The sequence below is a fragment of the Protopterus annectens genome, chromosome 3.part0 (genome assembly GCF_019279795.1).
Source record: "Protopterus annectens isolate FY-2018-M chromosome 3.part0, PAN1.0, whole genome shotgun sequence".
In the NCBI taxonomy this organism is placed as follows: Eukaryota; Metazoa; Chordata; order Ceratodontiformes; family Protopteridae; genus Protopterus; species Protopterus annectens.
The window spans coordinates 891,966,369-891,990,439 of NC_056731.1; the positions used below are offsets into that span (position 1 = coordinate 891,966,369).

Genomic DNA, 24,071 nt, shown 5'->3' on the forward strand with positions numbered 1-24,071 from the left:
TTCATAATTGATTACAAATGTGTGAATGGAAGACCAAGTGTTTACGTCATGAATCTTCTCTGTTGAGAGTCTCCTATACCCCCTAATTCTGAAGTCACTTAAGCATTTGTGAAACATTTAACTTCACACACATATATTTATCTCAACAATAAATAGAAAACGTTTTGTTCAAACATTAAGCCTTCACATTAATCGGTCTGACATAAATGCAAGCACACACACACACACACACACACACACACACACACACACACACACACACACACACACACACACACACACACACACACACACACACTTTTGTTCTCTGTTTACTTGACCAGAAAACATGAAGGTGGAGGCATGTTGGTTATTTCTTGTGCTAACTTGGTTTTGCTTTTATTCACCACAGAAAATTATGTTAAGAATAAAGATAAAAACAGCAACCTTACAACTTTCAGAAAACTCAATGTCTCTGCCACAGGTGTAGCACAAAGGGTCTGAATTTGTTGCTGAATGCTTTTGTTTGGTCTCCCTTCCACTAACATGCCAGAGTAACCATAGGACTGGACTTTACACAGAAATAAATGAAATTCTCAGTGTTCAGAAATCCAGCAGTCAGATATCTCTTACGTCATCAATACAGTTAGATCTTACTGCTTTCTTCCAAATTTTTTGGAGTAAGCTGAAAATTCTGCTGAATTCTTTAACTGAAACCTTGCAAGTATGTGGCATTAGGAAAGAGTCTGTATGTGACCAGATCAAATACAATAAAAGTAAGTAATGTTTTCAATTTTTACAAGTGAAGCCGGAGCACAAATAATGTGCAAACAATACACTGTTATGAAACACATTATGCATTTCAACTTTCAAAATTCTCTATTGTCATAAGGAATGCAGCTGCAATTTACTTGTTAACTGACTAAATGAAGTGAGCCTCACTGACACTTTGTGTCCATTATCCAGGCCACAAGGAAAGGATAAACTAGTTTTAAAATTTTAAAGCAGAAATTAAGAAATGTGCTATGATCAAGTATAAGCAAATGAGGCCAATACTGCGGCTTAGAGAATGGGTAAACTATACATTAAATCCTGACTGGAGAAATTAACATTTTTCAGGCAGGGTGTTAATTTTCAGGTAATGCCCACTGAAACCAAGTCTGATGCTTATTTTACTGTTCAGCAAGTGTACAATTAGAAAAACAAATAGAAAAGTGTGTGTGAGTATATGTGCGCATAAAAGTGATATCGCTCGAGCTATTATTCTGCACTCTCTAGGCAGGGCTTTTACAGTTTAGCGAGTGTAAAATTAAAAGAAATGTGTGTGCATGTTTTTGTTTCTGTATGCATGAAAGCATAAGTGTGTGACTGTGAGAGAGAGAGTGAGATCGATCATGCAATGGCAGCAGCAGTTAAAATTAAGAAGTATGCAAGCCTTTCAACCTATTTGCTCAAAAAATCTGGATAAAGTCTAAAATAAAGGAGTGACAAAGGCTCAAAACTAAGAACAGATTTTAAACACTGCTGTTACAAAATTAGAAAGTTGCTAAAATTAAAAAAAAAATTGTTTTAGCATGCATTTTCTGAAGGAGCTAAAGTCTGAAACTCAAACGTATATCATTACTTAGTAACTTCAATCCCCAATGATTTGCCTGCAAACTACAAATTTTAGGAGTAATGGACCATAACAATCTGGACATTGTTGGAAAATCTTATATTTTGGATGTAAAATACTTCCTCCAATACCATTTACATATACTACAGCAAGTTTGAAACGTTAGGCAGAGGAACTATTTTACATCACAAATATAAAAAATATGTAGTAACAAAAAAAAATAAGTACAACAAAACAATTTTACAGATAACCCACTGTCTAAGTGCAATAACGCCCACCAGAGATGCTTGTGGCATCGGACCTCAGAACACCCCTGACATGCGTTCTTTACACAGTAACACACACCCTGTTGGGCATTATTGCGTGCACATGCAGCTGTAGCAGAATGCATCTACAAGCTGGAAGCGACACTTATATTTTGTTAACAGTTTGCACATTCTGTCACATACTTAAAAACAGAAAAGTATAAAGCATACATCTCTGCTGACAAGGGTGAGAGGTAACAGACTATCACACAGTTCTGTGAATGACTGTTACGATGCAGCATAAAATTGGTAGTTTTGTGGGAAGGCAAAGTCACATATAACCCCTTACAGGAGACTATGACCATTTACCCTGCTGTAAATATAATCAACTTCAGTGTCCTTACAAGTAGAAAAATGTACAAATCCTCATTTGCAACAACCTTATGGAACTTGCCGCAATCTTCTGGAGGAGAGCAAAATTTGGTCAAATGGATGAAAACCATGACTCACCTGTAGTTTTGGATACCCCCTCACCACACACACAGACACGATTATGTACACTGCAGTAGTAAATGTCTTTGGGATCTAAGTTACAGTCTCTAAATATTTTGCAAAGACTTCAGCATTTCAGTTTCACTGGATGAGAACATATGCTATTGGACTAATCTGTGACAAGATGATTAGCTATCAGTACTATACTGCCACTGTGTGGACAAACATAGCTTATACAGTGATCGGCTTATAGTAATGAGTAAGAGCGTCTCAATTTCCAAAGCTTTTTTAATCAAAAATCTTTTTACTGAAATTTTTCCAATACAAAAACAACTAACATGACGTTAAACAATGAAAAGAACAAACAGCAATATAAAGCTTGTATTAAAATATAAAAATAATACTTGGAACTTATAACTATATACATTATGTACAAAAGAAGTCACCATAAGGAACTTTAATAACTTTGAGCTTTTTCACATAGAACTAAGAAAAAATGTATATGTCTAATGAAAGGGAAGTAATAGGAGGAGCATAGAAGAGTGAAGTATGTAGATCATATATGCGAGATCTTTGTTAAAACCTGGTATAATGCATGAATATTTATATCTTGTGACAGTGACAGAAATGGTCCACTCTAGATCATTTACATCATGATAGGAACAGACGGGGGGAATTTGAGATAGTATCATGCTTTACTTCTTAAGGATGAAGCCCAGTAAGAGCTCCCAGTATTTATAATAGTATTGTTTTTGTTTTGTATTAGTATAAGCTAATTTATGGGAGGATTTATACTTTATAGCTAAGGAACGAAAATCTTTCCATGAGATTGAGGATTGGTCAGCCCAATTTTTAGTGACCTCAATTTACAAAGCTGACCATCAGCATGAGGTCACACTAAGTACTCATCAAACAAAAGCAGAAGTATTTAAAAGACATCAGGGGTGACAGGAACGGTGATAAGGTATCTGAAAAATTTTGTACTGAAGACTGACCTCAGATTTTTGTTTGGATTTCTGTCTTAATGAAAGAAATACAAATACAAACCATCTTTTTTCAGACAAAAGTTAACTAACACCAACTTACCATGACTTTGTTAAGGGCGGAGACATTTACTTCAGAGCAGCCAAATGACTGCATGGGGTAACAAAGGCCAAAGATTAAAAAAAATAATAACGGTTACAATATTTCAAACAAATGCTTACTCTTATTATTAACCTCTTGTCAAATTTTACCTAATGCTGGATAAGTAAATTCTGGGCTACTTTATATACATATATATATATATATATATATATATATATACATATATATATATATATATATATATACATACATACATATACATATATATATATATATAAATTCAATGGGAGGAAAGAGTGCAGTTCTATTCACTAGCCATTGCAACTGTTCTATGTGCATAAATAAAAACAAAAAAAAAAACAAGTTAAATCCAGATTCTGAGATTTTTATCCAAGACTGAAAAAAATAAGTTGCACATTCACTTTATCTAGAAAGCATTTTAGGAGACTTTTACACTAATAATAAGTACGGTTTGAGAATGCAACACTCACACAGGCATCTCGTGCAGACCTTAATTCAACCACTCTAATTCTGAACTGATGCAGTTAGTCCATGGGCTTGCATTACTCTGTAAAACATGATAGTAATGACAGTGCTTTTACTTTAAAGCATGAGGTCATGCATAGACTCAAAAGGATTTTATGCAGAACTGAACTAAAAAATAAATTGCTCATACAATCCCTCTCTTGTCTGGCATGATGGACTATTAGGCATGTCAATTCCACATTTTTGTGGGTCAGACACATGTATCTTTACTATATAACAAAATGTCCGTCGAAACACAGCCACTGAAAAATGCATTACTCCAGATTCATTTACTTATTATTGAATAGCTTACTTTCATTTTGTTAGCACAGTAGTCTCAGTGGACACAAACATGTCCCTTTTTTAGGGGAGAAGTGGAGATTCTTGATGTATTTGCACGTGTTTCTGTCCTGTAACTCATCTAGTGCAGATACAGATTATTAGATTTAGCACTTAAATTTGCTTGTTCGTGCTCAGCACTTGTTCAGAACTTGTAAGCACTAAATAAGCTACTAATTACTATAGCACTCTATCTTCCTCATTACCTAGAGGAAAACAGTTTTTGTATGTACTTGTCTCACTTGCTTAGAGAAAAACAGTTCTTGTACTCACTTTCCTCACTTATCTAAAGGAAAAACCCTGCAACTCTCTTTTTGAGAGGTCTTGTGCACAGAGCAGCGTCGGGCAGTGCCGGTTAGCTGGGGTATACTATTCCCGGCCCCACAAAGTGTGCGCTGCAAATTTTCCCTTAGAACTAGGCAAGCCTCAACTCAAGTGCTTCAGATCAGCTGTTCTTATTGCAGCACTTGCAAAACAGAAATCAGCACTTGTCCTAATCTCCTAGACAGCACTATTATTTTCCAAATTTCCTAAACAGTACTATTATAATATAGGATAAGACCCTCGATCGTCTGCAGGACTTAAGTTCAATTTACTCTTCAAAGCATGTCCAGAGGTCAGCTTCAGGTGTACTCTCCAGTTCATCTGGCAGAATTGGGCATCCTGAGGCAATGCCACAACTGCCTCATGTATACAGACAACCCTCTCCTCTTACCTCTAGACACAAACACTTGTGAGAGAGGCAAATACACAGCCAGACTGGAGGCTAAGCGCTCTCAACCCATGACTGTAACAGACAGTCAAGAGGATAAGGGACACACTTGCATCACACCACCTGTCACACATGAATCTACAAAACAAGCACCGGCAAAACATACGCATAAATACACAAAAACATATTTGGAGGCACTAGGTACCAATCTGAAAAAGAAACAGTGCCCTCCAAAGCAGACAAGCAAGCAACCTGCACCCCCAAACATAAGCCAGAAAACACATAATTCACCTCAGCAGTGTGCCTCTCAACAGCCCTTAAGGCAAAACACCATACCTAACACTCTAGTAATAGGAGACTCTATAGTAAGGCACACGGATGTTTCACTCACCAGGCTGAACAAGGAGAAAGTTACTGTCAGCTGCCTGTCGGGTGCTTGGATCCACCACATAACACAGGCACTTAGGTCACTCCAGAACAAGTACAAGTATGACGCTGTCATTGTACATGTTGGTGTGAATGACCTAAGACGTACCTCCCTGGACTACATGCAAAGAGACATTGAGGAGCTCTCTCTGATCATGTAGCCCAAGCTGGTATGACCCTGACCTTGAGTAGCATACTACCTTCACCTAGAATGATACCACAATACAAAGACAAAATGATCAATTTCAACAACTGGCTAAGCTTCTGGTGTCATTCTAAGGGGATCCAGTGTCTGTCTGCCTGGGATGACATGAAAGACAAGCCTCGCTGTTTTGCCAGAGATGGGTTGCACCTGTCACCCCTAGGTTTTCAAATACTGGCCAAGGCTCTTGCCGCCCCATAGTGCCTTTTTTAGGCAAGGCTCAAAGGACAAACCAACCACCGTAACCAGCAGAGGTAACCAAAAACTAAGGGTAATGCTACTTAATGCCAGAAGTCTCAATCTCAAAATGCACACACTCGAGGCTCTCCTCAGCATGGAGAAAATCGATGTTTGTGCAGTGACGGAAACCTGGTTCAAGGCTCAAAAGAGCACCTCAGCACTGCCAGGTTACAATTCATATCATAACTTCCGGCCTCAGTTACCGGATCGCAGTACAAAGGGTGGAGGTGTATCCATATTCATCAAGGATACCCATATCTCCAGGTTAGTAGCGCAGCATGATGCCCCAGAGATCATCCATGCACAACTATCAGCAGGCAAAACCAACTTTTAAGTCGTAGCCGGTTATAGATTGCCCACCATGTCCCATGGAAAATATAAAGGTCCTACCCAACACCATAATCTTGGGTGATTTCAACTACCCTGGTATAGACTGGGTGAACTACCAATGTTCCAACTCCTATGCTCAGCGATTCATAGAATTTATAAATTCAAATGCCCTTGAACAACTAGTATGTTCCCCCACTAGAGGGGACAACATATTGGATTTAATCATCACAAATATGGGCACCCATTGTACCACACCCATTACCACTCCCTCCTTGGTCAGATCCAACCACAAACTGATAACCCTGGACATCCTCACCCCTCCACCTCCCGCAGTCAAAGAAACCATAGTCAAAAACCTTTCCAAAGCAAACTTCAAACTACTTGCATCCGAAGTGGAAAGCTTCACTATTCCCTTGCAGAAAGATAATGATATCCAGGATGCGGAATCCTACACCAAGACACTCTATATGCATCTTCAAGATTGCATGGACCATGCTATCCCAAATAAAACCAAGACTCCTTCATCAAGCAAAAAGAAACCAGTCTGGTGGACCCCGGTCATAAGCAAACTTTACAATAAAAGGAGGAGACTTATACAAAAAAAGACCAAATCTCAAGTAGAAAAATCATCCCTGATCAGCATTAGTAAGAAATTGAGGGCCCTCATCAAGTCAACTACAGCTAATTTTGAAAAAAAAAGTTGCCAAGGATAACCATAAGGCCTTCTATGGCTACGTCAAAAACCTAAATGGCAACGCTCAGGTCTGTTCCCAGCTAGTATAAAATGGAACAAAATACACTGACCCTTCCCACATTGCCAACATCTTGGCTGACAGGTTCAGTGCAAATCCCCCCCCACCACCACCACCTACAGGGCCTATTACCATTCCAGGGGATTGTGCAAGTCCAATTATTACTGATACGTTGGTTAACAAGACTCTATTTAAAGCTAAAAACACTGCCTCCATGGGACCAGATGGTGTCCCAGGCTGTGTCATACGCGAGCTCCAAAAGGAATTAACCCCGCATCTTAATAACCTGTTCAGTCTCAGCCTCTCCACAGGATATGTGCCCATAGAATGGCGCATGGCAACGGTGGTCCCACTACACAAGGGTGGGGCCACAACTGACCCTGGGAACTACCGACCAATAAGCCTGACCAGTCTGGTCTGTAAGGCTATGGAGTGAATCATTATGGAACTCATAAATGGAGAGATTGGGAACCTCCAGTCGCTGGACCCCACTCAGTTCGGCTTCGTCAAGGGCAGATCATGCCTCCTGAACCTGGTGGATTTCTTTGAGACAGTTACTCAGGTTATAGATAAGGGAAAGGAGGTACACACAGCTTACCTTGACCTTGCTAAAGCATTTGACACCATTTCCCATTCAGGTATTATTGATAAGCTCACCAGCCTGGGCATAAACCCTTACGTCACAAGACAGGTCACAAACTGACTCTCAGACAGATTCCATAAAGTAAGAGTAGCGGGATCTATGTCCAAATCCAGACCAGTAACGAGTGGTGTGCCTCAGGGCTCTGTCCTGGGGCCCCTCCTGTTTGGCATATACTTCTCAGAAGTACAGGCAAGCACGGAAGGGCTGTGGCTGACTAAGTTTGCGGATGACTGCAAACTGGGTGCTATAATAGAGTCTCCGGCCGACATGGAGATCCTCCAGAAGGGTCTAAATGAGACTGATGCATGGTGTCAAAGCCATGGTCTCAAGCCAAATGCAAAAAAATGTGTTGTAATCCCCTTTGGAAAAAACAGAGTATCTGCAAACTACAACATAGGAGGTAATCCCCTGAAATCTGAAGAAGAAATAAGGGATCTAGGGACCCAAGTAGATAGTCAGCTTTCCTTTGATAACCATGTTGCCAAAGTGGTTAGAAAATCCTTCTATGTGACCCATATGATCACGAAAGGGTTCGCATCAAGATCTAAGGATGTAATGATGCCCCTCTACTCTTCCCTCATCAGACCCATTATTGAGTACAATGCACCAATTGTAATGTACCTAGCTAGACATCTCCAGCAGCTGGAGAGACCACAGAGGTACCTAACCAAGAGGATTACTGGCCTCAAACAGTTGCCCTATGCAGCACGATTGAAAAAGCTAAACTGTTCTCTGTTGTATACCGCTTTCTCAGAGGCGATCTCTGTCTAATGTACAGAGCCATGTCCAACCCAGAATTGATGAACATGCTCCATCTTAGCAAAACCAAATCTACTCGAGCTACACGCTCTACGGATATAAACCTCAACACAACAATGAATAGAACATGCTGGAGGGATAGATTCCCTTCACAGAGACTTCCCTTACTATGGAACAGGGTCCCGATCTACATAAGACAGAGCCCCTCACTATCACTCTTCAAGAGGAACCTTGATGAGTGGATGGGTAACAGAAAGTTCACACCGGGGATCACACCAACAGCACTACTAGATAGGGGCCAAGGGTACTAGCTGCTAGTACAAGGGTCTAGAGAACTACTAAAGGGGCAGTGAATACCGCACAACGTGGCTGGGCTAATATATGCCTTCAGACAGATAGCCCAGTACCAACCTATGAACCTATGAAATACATACCTACTGAATAAAACTGTGTTTCCTTACAAATGAGGTAAACTGCTTAAGCATCACTGTATATGAGCTTGCAAATAGGAAAAGGAAAGTCCTCCTATGAATGGAAGCTATGTAAAGAGCTACAGCTCTCATCTGAGATGCCCGTAACATTTATTACTAAAAGGATGACTGACTGAACAGGGATGAACAATGCCGGGCAATTCATCTCTCCTGGCACAGGAGTGTGGGTGAATCCTTGCAAGCTGCCCTAATAATTTGGGGGACAAGTACATTAAACTGGGGCTCATGTTTGATGCAAGACTTCTTTTGAGTGTGTGTGTGTGTGTGTGTGTGTGTGTGTGTGTGTGTGTGTGTGTGTGTGTGTGTGATTTAAGTGGTGGGGAATGAGGGATGAATATAGTGCAGTACAAAAAAGAACCCCCACCGAGAATTTGATGACCTCAAGGATATTTTACTCAGCTCTGACTTCTCGGAGCTAATGAAAGGACAGTGTGGGCAACTGACAGGTTCCCAAAGGAAATGAAGTCAGAAGGAGGACTAAAATGAGGAAAAAAAAAAAAAAGAACACATTAGTTGGATTTCAAATAACATGCAGATCCAGAGTGAGTGCCCATTTATAGCTTTTTCAACATTCCATGCCCATACTGTGGACCACTGCCTTGCACAATGTTGGAATAAAAGGGCAAAATGTGGAACGCTAGAGGATGCTGACATCTGTGCAGTCAATCAGACATGGATTAAAGCCACAGACAGCACACTGGCAGTGCAATACTATAATGCCTTTCACACATTTAGATGAGCTACTCCACATAGATTAAAGGTGGATGTGTCTCTATTTATTATCAAAAATAAATAATACCTCAAGGCTAGTCAAACAGGATGATGCACTTGAGTTTCTCCACATTCAAATCACCACAGGCAAAATCCCGTAACACTTCTTTGCAAGCTACAGATTCCCCTCTATGACCCAAGAAACCCATAACATGTACTTATGTTTATTGGAAAAACTCACTCCAATCCATTATCATATTCATGGGCCACGTCAATTACCCAATTATTACCTGTGAATGATACAAGACACCAAACTTACAGATACAGAAATTTCTGGATTTCGTAATGCAAACTCCATGGACCAGCCTGTAAATAGTTCATCTCCCAGGCCCCTGCTTGTAAATGTTTTGTCTGCCAAGTCTCCACTTATACTTAACAAGGGTATCAGAACTTATTAAAGACATGGTATGCATGGCTAGGCTTAAAAAGACCCTAGGGGTCATTAGCCAAGTACACATTTATGAACCTATGAAGGCACTTGTTCGATGACAACAAGCCTAAGGGAGGCGCCTTTAAATGTAAACTAGTGGTAATACTGAATGTCTTGATTTGTGTGTGGAATTCCCTCATATAGGCATTCTCCTTAGTTCAAGCTCTAGGAAAGGCTATTGTTGAAAAACATATGGGTGAACTGCATTTGGGCAGTTTTGGCAAGAAGTAAATTATAGTTTAGCATTTAGTGCCATCCCAAAGATACACCCTCTCATGTTTGTACACAGTTTAGATTGTGTAGCATAAGATTTTGCTATTCCCAATGAATAAAGAACAGTAAAGTGTGTGTGCCTAAATGATCTTGTAATCTTTTAAGCTAAAACATACAGCTATGTTTTGTGAAATGAGTGTAATTCCCATTTTGTTTAGACAGCTATGCAGTAGGTAGCTCACAAACATTGTTTGTTATACTTTTTATCGTTTGATTTAGTTTTGTTTGTGGCTCGCTTAGATATTTCAAATCATGCACTGAACCAGGATCCGGTACAATAAAGGTTGTCCACAGTAGATAGCCAACAGCCCGTTGAATTAGGTTAACGAAAATTTATTGTCCAACAATTAAAAACACCAGCGAAAAACAATTAGATTCCATTTAGTACAAAATGCAAATATTTCCTTGGTCAAACATTAAGCGCTTTCGTATCAGTTTTCTCAATGATTCATTATTAGATTTATGCTTCATCTATCTGGGGATTATTTTAAACATTCATCACATTCAAAAAATTACTGTGAAGTGACCAAAGTATGGGGGTATGTACAAGTTATTTTTATTTTGGTTCATTACATTACCACAGGTATTGAATTCAACCATACGAATGAATTATACAAATACACTATGCATACTTTTATATTTTACAAATACAAACTATCAAATCCGTATGTTTTAGGGATACTACATTCAACCTATACATGACACCAGAGTTCAATTTATGTAATATAATTCAGGCAGGGCTTGTTAAATGAACAAATAGGCAGGATGAATCTTTGCATAAACACAAGTGTCATTTTACGAAGAGATTAGAAAAAGAAAAAAGTGTCCAGAATTTAATTTTAACTGGAACGCTTTTTTAAAACGGAACAGAACATTTTACATGCTGCTTTGTTTGTCAGGGTACAAATCCAATTATTTAATTGACTAATGACTAAATTGATTTATGACTTAAATTAGGGCAGTACAATGTGTATATAAGACAAACTGATTTTATTTAACTTTATTCTGAGGAAGTCTCCGGATGCGGAGACGAAAGCGCTTAATGTTTGACCAAGGAAATATTTGCATTTTGTACTAAATGGAATCTAATTGTTTTTTGCTGGTGTTTTTACTTGTTGGACAATAAATTTTCGTTAACCTAATTCAACGGGCTGTTGGCTATCTACTGTGGACAACCTTTATTGTACCGGATCCTGGTTCAGTGCATTGTTTGGTATTTGAAATATTTCAAATCATGTTAATGTGTTACTATTTGAAATATGAAATTATGCAAGACAAGTTTTTTCATTTTAGTTGTCTGACTATAAGATGTTCTGTACTTTTTTGCAAGTCTGGCCTTTAAATTCAGTACAGTGGTTGATATTATAAGGTGGGAAATGGGTAGAGCTCTAGGAAAAGCAACAACGCTGGAACTGCACCAGGGTTCACACTTGTTTCTCTGGGCATCTCTCTGTAGGCACACAACTTTCTGGTAAGTCTTACATCCTAAAAGGCATATGCCACTACCTTGGAAGCCACTGACAATACACAATTTATTACAGAGAAGCTCCACTTTATAGGCCTTAACTGTTGTTTGTTTCCCCTGATGTTCTAGATTCGTTGTTGGGGATTTTATTTCCACATTCTTTTGATCTTGTATATGAAGCCAGTCTCTCCCTAAGCAAAGATTTTGTAAGGGATATGTGGTTGCACTACAGACACAATGGCTTTCAGATTATCTTATAATGCTAACGTACCATCACATCCTCAGTAAACAGGATACTTACATATATCAACCTGGTTGGTTTACAGGAAATGCACATCACACATAACTTAACATCTTAAGCTGTTAAATAAGAAGTCTGTGCCTGGTGCAGGAAATGAACTCAATAGTCAGGAGGTGTGGGTATCTTGCTTAGAAGTTGGGGGTTAATATCACAACTTCAGTATATAAATGGGAAGCAGAGGGTAGAAATGTGTCTTTGAAAGCCATGGTTTAGTATTAACAAAGTGCATCCCTGTCCATTTTCAAGCACAACTTAGATCTATGGATGGAAAACAGAAAACATACCCCAGAACTGCTCCCTATACTACTTATGAACAAAGGCAAATTGTAAATGCTTTGTCCCAGTTATTCTTATTAGGGGTAATATATAATTACTGACCATGGGATAGGTAAGGACAATCTATAGCAAAATGGGTTAGGTTATTTCGAGAAAAAAAAGAAAGAAAGAAATTGGCTGGGCTTAAAATAGCCTGCAAGGGCAACTAACCTAGTACTTACCAATGAATCTATGAGAGAGAGAGAGAGAGAGAGAGAGAATAAGCTGGGTTTGAGTTGGCGAGCAGTGGAGGGAAAATTAATGCTGAGTCATAGCAGTTTCTCATGTGGCGCTGGGGAGACACAGGCTTCCCTTATGATCCAATTTCCATTTGTTTCTTATACTGCCATTTCTTACCTTTTAGCTGTTTAATTCTCAGATGAAAAGGCTAACTCTTGCTGGAATAACTGTGAATGCACCTAAGCACATGGGAGACGCACAACTGCTTCCCAGAGAAATAAGTAGGCCAATGGAGTAGATGGAAGGGAGGGAGGGTAAGCTTGATGGTCAAGTGGAGGACCACACAAAAAAAAGTTAAAAAATGTAAATCAAAATAAACGCAAAATGTGCTCATGAGGAGTGCAGGTAAAGGAAAGAAAAAGATGCTACCAGAAACATGGCATCTCACAGTCATGTCATCTTCTTCTTTCGGCTTTTCCCGGTTAGGGGTCACCACAGTAGATCACCTTTCCGCTTATGATTGGCAGTGGAGTTTTACGGTTTCGAGTTGCCAGCCCGGCACCCAAATTTCCACAGAAGGCACACACACGCATGCACTCATGCCTAGGGCCAATTTAGTGTGTCCAATCCAGCTACAGAATGTCTTTGGGATGTGGGAGGAAACTGGAGCACCCGGAGGAAACTCATGCAACCACAGGGAGGACATGCAGACTCCGCACAGAAGGTACCCCAGCTGAGAATCGAACCGGAGAACCTCTTGTTGTGAGGCGGCAACGCTAACCACTGCATCACTGTGGCCACCCCTCACAGTCATACCATCACCTCTTTCAAATACACAGCAACTGTCTAGACTGTGAAATGCACCCCTGCACCAACACTATCAATTTCAATTAAAAATAACAATCTGTAGAATTTTTTTTTTTTGGCCCCCATTATCTGCTAGTCATCAGCCTCCTCACGAACAATGAACCCATCTGTTTCCCATCGTTGAGGTGAGACCCGGCTGAAAGAGGCTATTATTCAGGTAGACATCAGGGTTGATTCAGCTTTTTCTGAAAGTCTTGTAACCTCTCGTGTACCCCAGCAAAGCACTGGGGGGGGGGGGGTTGTGCCATAATGGCCTGACTTTGGAAGCCATATTCTCATTTCCACAATGACTATTCTCCAAAGCAGCCCTGCCCCTCCATCCTTGGGAAGCACAAGTGGTGGTTTCCCCAGTTATCACCAGGAAAAATGCATCAAATCCATGTGCTTCCCTCCTCTGGGTGCATGCAACCCTCTCCATCCCGTGCAAGAGGTGAGCAAGCCACACCTTTAACTCATCCAAAGCCTGAGCCACTAATCGATCCTTGGTCACATGCATTATGTCAAGAATTCCATCCTTTGAGCAACAAATCTGCAGGCTCTGCTAAGTGAAGAGAAGACAGGAGGAGGATATTATACATCTTTTGATAAATGCAACATTCTGACATCAGTTGTGACATGCAGTCTATTCAGTGTTGCATAAATCCTATCTGATGCTGCAGCCTTAAATTAGCTCACTGGGTAGCATAATTATACAGAGGAGCAATCACTTTCAGATAATACAGTTACAGGGAACTTCCATATCATACCAGTGGGGTAACGTAGCTTGGTAGGAATCTTTTTATATAGTACTTAATTTTTTCTTTCTATGTTTTTTTTTTTCAACATATGGATTGATGGTAAGATATTAAATCAGACTAGTCTGCAACAATGTTTCACTTCTGTATGCCCAATGAACAGTACTAAGTGCAAAGAGACGCAAAAATTGTGTCTTGGTCTGTGTTACTGTTTAGCTGTGTGAGTTCAGTAGGAACATGAGAAACATGGAGGTGGATTATTAACAATTAAAGTTTACATTTCAAAACACAGAGAATAACTTTTAGTTATGTACTCACCATAACTTCAGATGTTTGGGATCCATCTCGCCTACATTCTGACTGATGGGTTCGGAGCCGATCCCTCGGCTCCGACTCGGCACGCTTATGCCAAAGAGCGAAGTCTCTTATTGGCTGAGCTTACTATATCCCAGGATGCACCACTACCAGTCCCCCTGATCTAGTTTGTCCGCATACATGCACACACGCACGCACTGCTTATATAACATCGCCAGATGAAACAAGATAAAAACAGTAGAACTCAAACCGTTCAATCTCTTCTGATCTCCAAGGCAGGGGGAAGGAGGGTGGGTATTAGGAATGTAGGTGAGATGGATCCCAAACATCTGAAGTTATGGTGAGTACATAACTAAAAGATGTTATGTGATCCTATCTCGCCTACATTCTGACTGATGGGACAGCGTCCCTAGCACATATATCCTGGGTGGCTCACTGGAAAACACTCCTGAGTACCGTGGAATCAAATGATGCTCGCCCCTTAGATGCCACATCCAATTTATAGTGGGAAATGAAAGTGTGCGGGTTGGACCAAGTAGCCGCAGCACAAATCTCAGAAATAGCGAGCTTGGAATGAAATGCAATAGAGGTAGCCATAGCTCTAGTAGAGTGGGCTTTGACAGATGTAAGTTGCTTATTTGAAGAGGAATAAGCCTGAGTTATGCAATCTCTAATCCATTTGGCAATAGTGGCTTTAGTGATGGTTTGACCCAGTTTATTATCCGAAAAGGACACAAACAATTGATCTGTTTTCCGAATTTGTTGAGTCCTGTCTAGATAGAAGCGCAATTGCCTATGAACATCCAACATATGCAAGGTGTATTCCGCTTTGCTTGAAAATTTTGGAAAGAAAACTGGTAGCTCTAGAGATTGTTGGAGACAGAGATTAGAACAAACTTTGGGAACAAAGGATGGATTAGGTCTAAGTGATACTCTATCCTTGTGAAAAATCAAGTACGGTGGTTTGATAGATAGGGCTTGAAGTTCTGAAACTCTTCTTGCAGAGGTAATAGCAATTAAGAAGGCAGTTTTCCAAGACAGATATTTCAACTCACATGTAGCAGCCGGTTCAAAAGGAGCAGATGTTAAGGCACGAAGTACCAAATCAAGATCCCACGGAGGCGCAGGATGAAAAACTGGGGGTCTTAAAAGCACAGCACCTTTCATGAAAGTTTTACATAGTCTGCTGCTCATCAACTGTGGGTCTATGGATTCGTGAAATTTGGAGATAGCTGCTAATTGGACTTTAATAGTAGAGACTGAAGATCCTTGATTAAACAAGGATGTCAAAAATTTCAAGACCTCTGGTATCGGGGCAGTAATAGGGTCTAAGCCTCTGAGTTGAGCCCAAATAGCAAACCTCTTCCACTTGCTGAGATACAATTTCTTAGTGGTGGGTTTGTGGGCTGAAGATAAAATGTGAATAACTTCCGGGTCCAAGGTGTGATTTCTGACTAAAGTTGGAAGTGGAGGAGCCAAGCTGTTAATTTCAAAGTGTGAAGGGACTGGTGCTGTTGACCCGACTGATGAACCAGAAGGTCCGGAGTTAGATCCAAAAACCAAGGACCGTCCAGAGTATATTTCTGTAAGTAGGGGAACCATACCTGACAAGGCCAGTACGGAGCAATTAGAATCATTGTGGACCCCAATTGGGAAGCTTTCTGGATGACTTTGGGAAGGAGTGGAACCGGAGGGAAAGCATAAAGCGGTCCTGTTGGCCAAGGTTGGACTAGAGCATCTGTAGCTGCCTCTCCTTGACGGGGGGTCAAGGAAAAGAACCTTCTGCACTTCGTGTTGTGTGGTGTTGCAAATAGGTCGCAGCACGGAATCCCCCATCTTTTGAAAATCTGAGCTGCTACTGTTTCGTTCAGGGACCACTCGTGAGGAGAGAGAATAGTCCTGCTCAGTCTGTCTGCCAATACATTTGATTTTCCTGGAATGTGGGTCGCTACCAGGAAGCGGTTGGTAGCCACTGCCCATTCCCACACCCTCATGGCCTCTCTGCAAAGGGGGAAGATCTGGTCCCTCCTTGTTTGTTTAGATACCAGACCACCGACATGTTGTCTGTGTGGATAGCGATAATGCCTTGAGGAAGAAATTTGTGGAGGGCTTGTAGGGACAGAAGTACAGCCCTCATTTCCAACACATTGATATGGAGAAACGTTTCGTTTGGAAGCCAAGAACCCTGAACTGACCTGTCCAGACAATGCCCCCCCCACCCTGTCTGGGAGGCATCCGTTGTCAAGGTGGCCACCGGAGGGGGTATAACAAAAGGTCTTCCCTGATTCAGACTGGATGTTAGAAGCCACCAGCGGAGGTCCCGTTTGCACGTTTCTGTAATCAGTATGTGATGATTGAGGGGGAGATCCTGAAAAGACCATTGTGTCGATAACAGCCACTGAAGAATCCTCATGTGCAATCTTGCCAGAGGAACTAGGAGAACCGTGGCAGACATTGAACCTAAAAGTTGCAGGACCATCCTGGCTGGGGCTTTGGATCTTAGAAGCAGGGCTCGGACTTGACCTTGTAATGTTTGAATCCTTTCGGTAGGAAGGAAGATTCGCATTAATTTTGAGTCTATCTCTGCTCCTATGAATCTTATGCGCTGAGAAGGCAGCAAGACAGACTTTGACCAGTTGAATGTAATTCCCAGGTAAGCACCCAGGGAGATAGTGGCTTGTAGGTTCTCTAATAGTAAATGCCTGGTGGTGGCAGTCAGGAGCCAGTCGTCCAGATAGGGAAACACTTGGAATCCGAGACTCCTCAGGTGAGCAGTCACTACTGCCAGACACTTGGTGAACACCCTGGGGGCTGTGGTGAGACCAAAGGGCAGTGCACAAAATTGGAAATGACTGTCTCCCAGGCTGAAGCGCAGATACCTCCTGGACGCCTGATGTATCGGTATGTGATAATAGGCGTCCTTGAGATCTATGGAGCACATCCAAACATCTTTCTCCAACAATGGGAGAATGGATTGTAAAGTGGCCATTCGGAATTTGGACTTCATGATGGACTGGTTTAGTTTGCCGAGATCCAAAATGGGTCTCAGGTCCCCTGTCTTTTTTGGCACTAAAAAGAACCTTGAGTAGTTTCCGGATCCGATCTGGTCTGTGGGGACCGGTTGGATGACTCCTTTTTCTAGCAGCTTTGAAGCTTCTACGGCTGCAATTTCCCTTTGACTGGGTGGTGGGTCCAGGATTTTTTTGGACGGTGGAGGAGAGTATGTGAAGGGAATGGTGTAACCTCCGGCAATTATCCGAAGCACCCATCTGTCCTGAGTAATAGACTCCCAGGCTTTTAGGTGCTTGGCAAATCGGCACCCGACTGGCTCCGGAGCAGCACAGCCGGGCAATCCCTCATGAAGTGTGGGAGGCTGAAGAGCCACGAAAGGACTCGCGGTCTCCAGTGTTGCGGGGGCCTCTGACGCCTCTGGGATGGCGTCTCCCAGAAAAATTTCCCCGTCCTCTGCTTCTGGAAGGGGAATCTTCCTGCTGTTGGGGAAAGAATTTCTGTGATTTGCGGAACCACATCTTCCCTCCTCTTTTAGCCTTGGGATAAGGCCGAAAGGGAGTGGAATAACGTGCTCCTACGGCAGATAAAGTCTTTCCCTCCTGCTCACAGCGGGTAAGAGTGCCCTTTACCTTGGGTCCAAACAAAGAGGACCCATCAAAGGGAGCGTCGGCAAAGGAAGACTTGAAGGCCTCCGCGAAATGACACAAACGGAGCCAGGCTTGTCTCCGCAGAGCCACGCCTGTGCCTGCCGCTCTGCCCGCCCCTTCGGCCGCATATGAAATGAGCCTCATGGACGAGTTAGAAATCGAGTTGAGGATAGCCAACTGAGAGCTAACCGACTGGGCTAGCTGCTCAGGTAGGTTACCTGAGAGGGAGTCTGAGAGCTCCTTGACCAGATCCCTCTGTAGTCTGGTGAAATGTGCCAAATAATTCAGGGACCTCAGAGTAAAGGCCACTGAAGTCAGGGTGCGCTTCCCGTACCGGTCCATGCTCCTAGACTCCTTATTAGGAGGATGGACGGACGTTGAAGCCTCTGCCATGTCCTGCTGGGTAGCAGATGCCACCACCATGGCATCTACAGCCACTCCTTTCGTCAAGAACTCCTTCTCGGGTGGGGCAGACAAAAATTTGTTAGGGCGAGAAGGCACTGGTTCCACAGTATCTGGATGTTCCCACGCCCTCCGACAAACCAAATCCAGGAGCTCGTCGAAGGGCGGAGACACCCAGGAGGCGGAGGGCTGAGCCCCAAAGGCCTTGAGAAACACCGACTCATCAGCGGAGGGGGGTTTGGAATTCCAGCCGCCTCGTTGCTTAAGGATCTCTAGAATGTCTGCAAATGAGACATCATCCGAGGATGACTTTGGGGACCCCTCCGCATCATCAAGATCAGTGTCCGATGTAAGAGACTCGTCCGGGGAGTCCACGTGCTTCCTCTTGCAAGATCTCTTCCTTGGGGGCTCCTCCGAAGACAACTCCGAAGAACCCTCAGGAGGAGGGGAACCCCCAGTGGGGGTAACCTCAGGCCCTGGGGCTCCGCTGCCTAGAGACAGGGGAACTGCCAAAGACCCAGTCTCCATGCCCAGGGAAGGTGCCGGTAAAGCCGTAGAGATGGCCGAAGAAGACTTGGCCAAGGCACTCCTCATAGCTCTGAAAGCCGGACCCCCAGAATCCTGGGAGGGTCCGGTCCCCGGAGCCATGATAGCAGACGGAAGTCCCGGCCGAAGCACCGAGAGGGAGGCTCGGAACCGACAGCATTGGTCCCGAAACGTCACCCCCGGGTCCGGCCGAAGAAGTCCGTGTGCTAAACTCGGACCCGAAGGCTGGGGTTGGAGTAAGGGTCAGAGCCGACCCTAGGATCTCTATTGGCTCCATCAGCACCTGCTCCGACGGAGCCGAAGCGGTCGGAGGAGGAATGGCAATGGAGTGGGCTATCGGCTCCGAAGCCAATTGGGTCGGAGCCGAAACAAATTTCTGAAAGACTGGGGACTGGAACAGTCTTTGGAGCACCCTGTCTATGTCCGAATCTGACATCCTTGATGACCTGGAAGAGACCGAATGGGTCCGAGTAGGCCTCTCCAACGGCTCCAAGGGACTAGGGGACCGGCTCCGAATAGACTCTACAATTATCGGCGCCGAAGGAATGTCCGAACCAATTTCCATCGGTGCCGAAGAGGGCTTCGGCGCCGAGGAGGAAGTGTCTGAGCGGACAACCTTCATCGGCTCCAAGATCAGTGGAGCCGATGAAGATGACCCGCCTCTCGATGCCCCAGACGACGGCTCCGAACCCAGAGGAGTCGAGGCTGGAGGCATCGAGGCAGACCGTTCCGCCCTCGGCTCCGAAGTCCGTGGAGCCGAAGGAGAAGCCTGCCTATGTTTTTTGGCGGTCGGTTCCGACGGACTGGTCGGAGCCGATGCCCTTTTCTTTTTAGCAGGAGCAGGAGAGGAAGCTAATGCCTCTTCAAATGAAGGTTTAATAAGGCCTTTTAATATAAGTTTATTTTTCCTCTCTTGGAGGACCCTCGAGGAAAAAGCGTGACACACACTACAGGACTCCTGTAAATGTTTGGCGCCCAAACAATACACACAGAGAGAGTGGTCATCTGTGATCGACATCTTAAAACTGCACTTAGTGCACTTTTTAAATCCTGAAGGCCTAGGAGCCTGTGACATTATGGCAATCCAAATACAGTGAACTAGTCAAGAAGAAACACAAACACACTGACTAACACTGAAGAATTTTCTTTCCTCTCTCTTTTTCTTCTTCTTTTTAACAAGGACTAATCACAATACCAAAAAAGAAGTAACGGATCCAAAACCCCTAAAAAAAAATAGGGAATTAGCCAAACGAACTGACAGGGGAAGGCCCTTCAACTCCGATGGGGACCTCTAGTCTGACAAAAACACAGTCACCACACAATATTTTACCAAGGAAAAATACTCATTCATACACAAAATCCACTAGATAGCTGTTAAAACAGCTTTTTGTTGAATTTTAAAGAAATTCCTGACAGGAAAGTAAGTGAAAAAACACTACTTAGCTCAGCCAAGCTCGAGACCACGTCTTCGCTTGTTAGCGGCAAACGAGATCTGGGGGACTGGTAGTGGTGCATCCTGGGATATAGTAAGCTCAGCCAATAAGAGACTTCGCTCTTTGGCATAAGCGTGCCGAGTCGGAGCCGAGGGATCGGCTCCGAACCCATCAGTCAGAATGTAGGCGAGATAGGATCACATAACATCACTAATTCAACATAGCCTAGGAGTACTAGTAAAAGGCGCGAATCAAGCATAATCATTCTTTAACGCAGGATCCAAGTTCTTCATATTAGCATTTGTATTGTTGAAAATAAGAAGTCATGTACCTACCATAACGTTCCATGTTAGTTGTCTTCTTCTCGCCTTCTTTCTTGCTGGATGGGTTCGGCCAATACTAAAGCTCAAGAGCCAATTCCACTGGCTCGAGGCTCCATTATATCCCACAATATTAGGCGGTAACTACTCAGATCTCATTTGATAGCTATACCAAGCAACCCTAGTCTCCATAGAATGGAGTAGGGAAACCCACCTCAAAACAACCTGCGTGAAAGGTATCGCAGACCTAAGAAAGGAGAAAAAGAGGTGGAAGAACGTGTGGGAATGACGACTTCCAGAGGAAGAACACAAACTGAATTCCTGTCGGTCTGTCCAGGCTTGGGGGAAGGAGGGTGGGATGCAAGAAAGAAGGCGAGAAGAAGCCAACTAACATGGAACGTTATGGTAGGTACATAACTTCTTAATGTTAAGTTGTCCATCTCGCCTTCATTCTTGCTGGATGGGACCGCGTCCCTAGCACCTTATCCCAGGTGGCCTATCGGAAAAGACTCTTGAGAAAGTACAGTTTTGTACCTACCATAAATGTAGATGTTCGAAGATCCACATTGCTGCAGTCCTTACATATGGGTAGTCCGCTGTCCTCGGTCAGCCCGAATACCAAAGTATTAGGCTGACGTCGGTCAAGGCGCTTAAAACTGACATCAGGACGTCAGGGTACAAAAGCGCATGACCGACGTCATTTCCTCAGTCTTTTCTTGCCCCAGATGTCAGAAGGCCCTAACAAGAAAGGCCAAAGCCAAAAACCAGCAAAACCTAACCAACCACCCGTGCACTAACCATATTTACACTATGTACAACACAAACCACACCACCACCTTCAACAACAGAGGGGAAGGAGGGAGGGTAAGTGGACTGCAGCAATGTGGATCTTGAACATCTACATTTATGGTAGGTACAAAACTGTACTATGTTCTTCATCTCACATTGCTGCAGTCCTTACATATGGGTAGAATCCCAAAGCAGAGGTAAGGGAGGATGGCAAAACTATAAGGAATTAGGAGCTGCCAACATGCCTTGCAAAATTGCAGTTGCAAATCCAGCCCTAGATTTAGAGTAAAGTGGAAGGTGGTAATGCTTAGAGAAAGTATGCACTGAACTCCAAGTAGCTGCTTCCAAAATATCTTTAGTAGCCACCCCTTAAAAGGCTGTAGAAGTGGCAGTAGCCCTAGTGGAATGAGGCCTAATCCCAGCTGGAATCTCCTTACCATGATGGGAATAACAGAAAGCAATACAAAACCCAATCCACTTAGAAATAGTTTGTTTTGAAACAGGTTTGCCCTGAGAACCCAAAGCAAAAGAAACAAACAACTGCTGAGACTGCCTGAACCCTTTAGTTCTGCTCAAATAATATCGCAACTGTCTGTGTATATCCAAAGTGTGCAAAATCCTTTCCCTTTATTTTGGGGTTTGCATAAAAAGTAGGCAAATGAATAGTTTGGTTTAAAGCCACACTAGAAACCACTTTAGGCATAAAAGAAGGGTTAGTACGCAAAGACACCCTGTCCTTGTGGAAAATTAAGAAAGGCTCAACTGCCATAAGGGCCTGTAATTCAGAAACCCTTCTCGCAGAGGTAATGGCCAACAAAAAAGCAGTCTTCCAAGATAAATATTTCAACTCTGCCGATGCTGCAGGCTCAAAAGGTTGTAGAGTGAGTTTCTCCAACACAAAATTGAGATCCCAAGCAGGAGTAGGAGCTCTACGTGGGGGTCTTATATTTTTTGCCCCTCTAAGGAATTGCTTAAACAAAGGCTGAGAAAATAATGGTGGGTCACAGTCATAGTGAGCAGAAATTGCTGCAGCATGAACCTTTATAGAGGAGAAGGACAAACCTTTGTCCAATAACTCAGTAAGGTATTGAAGAGCAACACTTAAATTAGGTTTAGAAACATCAAAATCCTTTGCAGTACTCCAAAATAAAAATCTCCTCCATTTATCTGCGTAAACTTTCCTTGTACTAGGCCTTCTGGCCTCCAAAATAACATTCAAAACTTGTTGTGGAAGCTGAGACCCTCCAGGGTTTAAAACAGAATATGCCAGGCTGTCAGATGTAGAGAATGAAGTTTGACATTGAGTAAATGACTGTTCTCCTGAGACAGCAGGTGAGGAATCAAGGCAAAGGCCATGGAGGCTCCTGTACCAGACTTCTCAGTAATGGGTACCAGTGCTGTCGAGGCCAATCTAGAGCTATTAAAATCATGCTTGGCTTGTCCTGTCTGACCTTCAGCAGTACCTTTGGGAGGAGAGGCAGAGGTGGAAAGGCATACACGTGAAGATTGCTCCAATTGAATGAGAGAGCATCCACTTTCCAAGCCGAGGGATGAAACCTTTTTGTGCAAAACTTTGGCAGCTGGTAATTTAGTGGAGAAGCGAACAGATCTATGTCTGGAGTTCCCCATAACACTGTCAATCTCTGAAATACATGAGGATCCAATTTCCACTCGTGGGGATCCATAATTTTCCTGCTCAACACATCTGCTAAGGAGTTCTGTGCTCCTGGCAGAAACCTTGCCTGAAGATTTAGCTGTAAACTGAGAGCAGTCTCCCACAAAATCATTGCCTGTCTGCATAGAGGATAAGAATGCGTTCCCCCTTGCTTGTTGATGTACCACATGACAGTTGTGTTGTCTGTTTGAATCAACACCTGCCCTGGAAGAAGTAAATCCTTGAAAGCTATCAATGCAAATTGGACTGCTAACATCTCCTTCAAGTTGATATGTAGATGTTGAAGTCTGGCAGGCCACGTGTCTTGTACCCATTTTCCATTTAGATGAGCTCCCCAAGCTTTGTCTGAGGCATCTGTCATTAAAATCTGACTCGCCTCTGGCGGGTCACAGAGAGTCCCTTGTTTAGGTGACATTCCTGAGCCCACCACAAAAATTCCTTTTGAATGCAAGGTATTATTTGAATGACAGTGTCCAAATCTTGGCAGTGCTGTGTCCATACATTCTTGAGATACCATTGTAGCTTCCTCATATGCAGTTTGGCATTGGGAAGTACCAGAATACAAGATGCCATGAACCCCAAGGCTTGAAGGACTGTCCTTGCAGTCAGCCTGGACTGATGAGACAACTGATGGAAGTAAAGAGAAAGATTCTTTTGTTTGTCTGGGGTCAAAAAGGCCATCTGGGATGCTGTATTCAGTCTCACACCCAGAAAGCACATGTCCTGAGAGGGTACTAGACTGGACTTTATTTCGTTCACA

At 42.9% G+C, this 24,071-nt stretch overlaps 1 protein-coding gene across 1 annotated transcript in view; it reads right to left on the reverse strand.

Annotated features, from left to right (window-relative positions):
* Positions 1-24,071, reverse strand: part of LOC122796947 (unconventional myosin-X-like) — a 970,199-nt gene that overhangs the window by 37,984 nt on the left and 908,144 nt on the right. The window lies entirely within an intron of this gene.